The sequence below is a fragment of the Mercenaria mercenaria genome, unplaced genomic scaffold (assembly GCF_021730395.1).
Source record: "Mercenaria mercenaria strain notata unplaced genomic scaffold, MADL_Memer_1 contig_2940, whole genome shotgun sequence".
Taxonomy (NCBI): domain Eukaryota; kingdom Metazoa; phylum Mollusca; class Bivalvia; order Venerida; family Veneridae; genus Mercenaria; species Mercenaria mercenaria.
In genome coordinates, this window is record NW_026461034.1 from 1 (window position 1) to 6765 (window position 6765).

General features: G+C 30.9%; 1 long non-coding RNA gene across 1 annotated transcript; it reads left to right on the forward strand.

The window, feature by feature from the left end:
• Nucleotides 1–1303: 1303 nt before the first annotated feature.
• Nucleotides 1304–6065, forward strand: LOC128552601 (uncharacterized). Its single transcript, XR_008369118.1, has 4 exons — nucleotides 1304–1437; nucleotides 2014–2148; nucleotides 2826–2907; nucleotides 3757–6065. It is a non-coding gene; the product is annotated as an uncharacterized LOC128552601 (long non-coding RNA).
• Nucleotides 6066–6765: the final 700 nt, after the last annotated feature.

The following is a 6765-nucleotide window of genomic DNA, read 5'->3' on the forward strand; positions in this document are numbered from 1 at the left end:
ACTCGATCAAACTGAGTCTGCTATCATTTTGCTTGGTTGCGGTCTATGCTTCAAAGGGATCTTATAATTATACTGAATTCTGTTGGACGAGTACATAGCAGCAAGTAGCCAAAAATGGGTTATCACTGCTTTGTACAGGTCATTTTGAAAAAAAAAATCGAACATCACCAAATTATAGAAAGAAAGAGTTGTTTTACATAAAAATTAAACAGCATATAAAACATATATATAAGTCTACATGAGCATCATACATTTGCTAGCATATGTATTGAATTCTTGAAAGGGACATTATGAAGAGGCCATACTTCTGGACAGTTCAACGCCTTTAAACACTCACCATATTTAAAGAACTCTTACACGTTTTTGTTTTGATGCAATCGGCAAAAATGTCCCAGTGCTTAAACTTCACATAACTAGGTTAAACATCGATTTGAACAATTGTTTACTTTTATTTATTTGCAAATGATATTCTTTTATAAAGGGAGACAACTTTTTAGAATATTTTAAGTATCCAATGGTACAGGACAGTAAGGTAAAACATGTATTAGACAGGTAGATTTATTGGTAAAAATATTGTTCCTTTACCAAACATTTCTGTGATTTGATGATTTACTGCTAAACCTTAAATTTATAATAATCGTATCTCACAATACATATGTTTATGTTATATGTGTAAGTTTCCATGTTTGGTATTTATATCTACGAGCCCCAAAAATTGACATCCTATATCAGACTGACTTTTCAACATTTAGAACTGGTATTTTCACTCACAGTGCCTAAAATGTTCAAAAACAACTTTTCATCAACTTTTGACCCGAAACTTTAATCATAGGATTTAAAATGTTCAAGGAAATAGAATGTTCAAATACCTGTTTTGTTAAGAAAAAAGAAAGTTCTTTCCTTTAATGACGAAACGTGATAGTCAAGAGAAGTAATCCCGAATAAGTCTTTGCAGTTAAGAGTCGGAAGAGTTGTCCCAGATCTAGGTGTTTTTGGACTCTAGTCCAGTACAAAAACAATATTGCGATTGTGGGCTGTAGGTTTCGGATATTGCTATATAAAATTAAGAGAATGAGTGCATATCAAATCACGCAGTACAATACTGGTTTAAATTGCATCGTCACGATAGAAAGAAAATATAATGAGGCCAATGACATTAAATTTTAACAATTGAATATTCTCTTGTTTATATTTCAATACGTGGATTGTAATATCATTCGATGTGTTTCAATATATATATGTCTCTTACTCTCATTATAAAACCATGCTTTTTCTATGTTTATTCAAAGAAACATACCTTTGCAGGTATAGGAGACAAATGCACAACTAAAACGGATTGTGTTGCTGTAGCTAAGTCAATATGCAATACAACTGGCAGCAATACTTGTGAATGTCCGGCTAAACACAAAGTCGACAGTGGTCAATGTAAACCTAAAGGTAAATATAAGATGTTTCAGTTGAAGATATGTTTGCTTATATATTTTGTCCATATTCATGTAGTTTAAAGTTTATTCTAGATCTGCATATTAATACGTGAAACTGCAGTCCATGTATGTCAAATATCTATAAACTTTCATGCAAGTTATAAACACATGGACATATAAATATTGCAAAGAGTACTTTACAATGAAAATGCCACAAAACTGAAGAACCAGTCTAGTTAAAGTAAAAATGACGCGACTTTCATCTAACAATCAACGCATGCCAATATTATATTGAGTATATAGTTGACATATATATAATAATGATCTTATATGACTGCCTGTGTATGTCCCAAACCCAAGTGACAACTCAGGCAGTCATGTTAGATCATTTTTCTTGCATACCGTTAGCAATATATTATAAGATACTGTAAAATAAAAATCGCTCATACATAACAACGTCAAAATTTGACGTCAATATACGCATGTGTAACTTTTCCCTTTAGTTATCTTTTAACCTTATTTTTCCGAGCCAGGTAAGCAAAGAAATTTCCTGAAACCCTTGCTAAGTAATGATTTACTTTATTTGCAGTCATTGGCGCAGCATGTACTACTGCAAATGCATCTACAGCATGCAACGTAAAAAATTCAGAATGCAAAAGTTCTAGCATCATGACCTGTGCATGCATATCAGGTTTTCACAATGATAATGACCAATGTCTAGCAGGTAAATTCAATTTTGTGTTTTGAGTGAATTGGAAAACATCTTTAATTGTTAATATTTTAATGGAACTTATGATGGCAGCATATCCTAGGATGGTCTGAATTTCAAGAGTTAGAAACATCTATTCATTATTACATATGTAAAATACACATGTTAAATCTTCGCCATTTAATTAAAAAACTTGCAACGATACTTCATTTAAAACTAGTCTACATATTGCTAGCAGTTTGTTTTAAACGATTAACAATACTCTTCCAAGAAAAAAAGTATGACATTAATTTTCTTATAAAGATGTAATTTATCGACAACTTAAATAAAAATGCACATCGTAAAAGTACCAGATAGAATCTAGTAATTACTTTAATTTACAAACTGCTTTGGAACTTGATATTTGCGTAAACAAGTTAAAAGTTAAACGAAAACATTGTGCATTGTCACAACTCATCACGCAGGAAATTAAACCTGTCAATATGTTAACCGTTTCTTTTTCCTAGCAAAACAATTACAAGTACTTCTATCAGAGTAAACATTTTTCCTAAAATAGTTTTGCTTCGGCATATGTAATAATCTTTCTATACTCAACATTTTATTGCAGATTATTTATTATTGAATAAACGTTTTAATCTAAATGTAATGCAGTTATTTGTAATGTGCCTAAAGTCCATTTAGTCTTTGTCTAGATTCATCGGCTGAGTCTCAACGGATTGCATTTTACATTGTTGGCGCATCCCTAATGCTGACCTTCTTTAAAGTACTCTAAAGGTAATGTTAACTGTAGGATATATTGTAAATGTTGTTTTATTACATATTCTTTATCCAAGGTAAAAGAAAATTATCCATAATTAATGTTATTATTTATCAATTCAATTTCCTATTGTTTTATTATAGAAAACAGGTAACGGTTGATGTGGTATATTATTACTTTTTTCACATTTTTTACAATTTCGTTCCATTCAAGTACTTAAGAATGCTTTAACCTATGGTCCTCAAATTTGATATGCACATTGGTCTGAGCAGTAATTGATCACTATTAATTTTACGGTCAGTTGGGCAAAGATCAAGGTCACATTGACTGTTAGTACAAAAATCGTTTCGCACAATATCTTGAGAATGATTTGATCTACGACCTCTGAACTTAGCAGGCACATTATTAACCTCTAATGATTTTGAGGTCAGTAAGTGAAAGTGAGCATTAGTACATTCACATAGACTCATATAAACTATTGAGGTTTCTTACTCAAAGATCACAGTCATTGTCATTCTTTATTATCTAATGGACGTACTATGTAATGGAGCTGGTCATCAATTTGCTTTCTTTTCAAATATGATTTTACTCAACAACATGCTTTCACATATCATGGTAAAACTTGAGAGACACGTTGCTTTGTGCATATTTTGCTATGCACAACGGTAATCATATTAGCTGATGCTTGCAAGGCATTGTTTAGTATTTTTCCGCCCGACTGGATATTTTATCAAATAATACTTTAAACTTGTTACGTTTCTGTACGGGAATTCATACTCAGTAATATGTTAGACTTTTCAGACTGATGTTTTTATGTTGTATTATCATACTCTTTACGTAACTTACGTAAACTTTCTTTCTTTCAGGCGAACTCTAGTATTGAAAAGAAAACAAAGGATTTCAACAGAAGAAAATATGTTTGCGAAATAGATTTTTAACCCTACATTACTTATTAACATTTTACATATCGTTGCCTAATACTATATCCCAGACTCGTTTATATATAGTGGTACTTTATGACAATATTTTCTTTTTACAATTAAACTATGTTTTTTTTTTATTCCTTGATACTTTGCGGAATTGGGGGTGTCGGGTTCATATACATGTAGTCCGTCCGTCTGTCACGATATCTTTTTGGAACGTTTTTAAAGGATTTAACCCAAACTTGAAAGAACTGTATTACTATGAAGTACATGAATATATCATGCTCAGATGAGGTATGGCCCTTTGAAATTTACAAAACTCTGAATATTGCACAATATAAACTTTGTCTGTTTAAGTCCTCTTTCCGTTTCCAAGAAGTCTGGCTCAAACTTACAGACATACATATTTATGACATGAACGCGCGTGTGTGTGTTAGGAGTTATAACCTTTTGAAACTATACAGAATGCTACATATTCCCAATACATATATCAACCTTATCCGGTTAACTCCTACAACAGTATCAAAAGATTTTTCCCTAACTTACAGAAAGGTTTATTATCAGGACATACATGTACTGTGTCTGAGTTATGAGCTATGACCAATTGAAAGTTTACAAAATGCTACGTTTTCCTATACGTATTAATCCTGTTAGAGCTTGCCCAAACATATAGCAATGCATTGCTATTAAGTTAATTTGAGAATATTGTCGGGATAAAGATGTACTACAGTTTAAACTAACATAAACGCACCCCCTCGCATCCTATTTAATAAAAATAGTTTTAAAACTACTGATTTATTATCGGCAGACTTTCTCAGTCCCGAATATCTTCGCGGAGCATACATCAGTTACCTGATGACTCTTGTTAATGGACAACATGTTGTTCTTAGTTTAATCAGAGTCGTTTTTGCTTTGCAGTACTTCGAAATATATTAGAAGTGTATACTATTTTTATTGTCGTATACATTTTAGAACAACAAAGTCACTTTTTTTCAATATCACATTTTACGAAATGAATTTCTGAACTTAAACTGAAATTAAAAGATAGAATCCACTTTGTTATGAAACCTTACCTACGCAAGCATGTATTTACATTTAAATGACATGAAAAATGAAAACATATAAAGCGAAATGTCTTTCAGAATTCAAAGAATAAATGATTTAATTTGATAGTGCAAATTACTTTTTCCGCCTTTGTAAATACACAAATTAAGATTTGTTCTAATGCCTTTAATACGCATTTTTTACAGATTGTATTTACATCTTATGTATTAAAATACGTTTATAACAGAATATCATTTATATAATTACAAAACAAACCTGAAGGTGACAACAGGAAAAGCCTGCATTGACATTACCATTTGATATGGATAAAACAGTTGTTTATATAAAATAATATTTGACTTTTTGCCTTGTTAAAGTGAGAAAACATCATGAGAGTGAAAAAGCCATTGTATATATTTGGTATTTTGCAAGTGTGTAAATACTTAGACGTTGATGTTTAAAAGACGTTTGTCAAACTGACTTTGTCTATGGTAGCTGAAAAAAATGTCGATATTTCAGCACAAAAGTTAACATTAGAGAAAATGTGTTATTATGTGGCTATATGAGCCCAGGAATATGAGCTGTTTGGATTTTATTTATATTTCTTTGTTCATAGATATTTTGAATAAATATTCTAAAGCAACTGTTTAACTGTCAAATGAGCTTCTTCTTGTTTAATCTGTGACTACGTTTCCACATTTGAATTCATGTTGAACTTAATGTAACTATTGCGTTGATGGTTCAAAACGTAAATCACTGTATGAAACTGGCCGGTAGATGGTATGTGAGTAATACCTAGAATTCAGTGTAGACTTAACGAATACACAACATTTGCATTGCCTTTTCAAATTTTCTAGATTTGTTTATTTCTTTATACCTAAGAGTTAAGTAAAGGTCAATGTTTTTAAACATTTGTTTTGCTTTGTTCGTTCAAATACTTGATGCTTATATGAGCTCAGTAATCTATGAATGAGAGTCTTTCACATTAGGTATTATTCCTATCGAAAGCCTGATGAACATGATTAAACAATGTTGCTCATTTGAAAGTAGATCTATGTATAGAAAAAAAAGGAAATTGTAACTTAACAGTGGTAAGTCTATTCATGAAAATAAATGTGCAAATATCAGTGTATCAATTGATCGCAGATCTTCTGTTTAATGAAATAACATGTGTTGAATACATTTTTGTAAGATCAATAAACGATTGCTTTGAATACTTTATATTGTTATGATATATCATCCTACACAAGTACACAACGGAAACATCATCTCTAACGATGGGAATAATTTACCATAATTAAATAAAGTACGAAAGAAGATCATTTATCAAAAATATTCTTATATATCATAGTATCCATAGGCAAGGAATCAAGAGTACACTAAAAATCATTGTTACAAAGAAAAGATATGTGAGTAACGCTTACTCAAAGATCAGAAATTTTTGCAATTTATTTACGTTTCCTATATTGGCAAACTATTTTTTTCTCGAATGTGCTATTGATAAAAAATGTTCATAAGCTGATCACATCATGATTATTTTATCTTAAGAACTAATTCTAGTTTTGAAAAAGTGAAGTTTGAACCTTTCGAGAAAATATCTGATCGTATAGTAAATGGGCGTACATGTATAAAAGAAGTAATAAAAACATCTGATACTACATTGATTGTAAATTGATTGCTATCTTTCGAAGGGTATATATATATAAAGAGTCAGTAAATGTAAGTCATGATAAGACAAAGTGGAAAACGTGAACTTTTATTCAGGTCAGATCAAGAACAAAGTCGTAAGGTATTCAGAAGTGTTGGTATTTGGCTGTCTACTTGATTTTGAGTGGTATTAACTACATTACATGAACACTGTCAATTCATTTCCGTTGTTAACGTTCGGTAAGTAACATGTGTGATTGG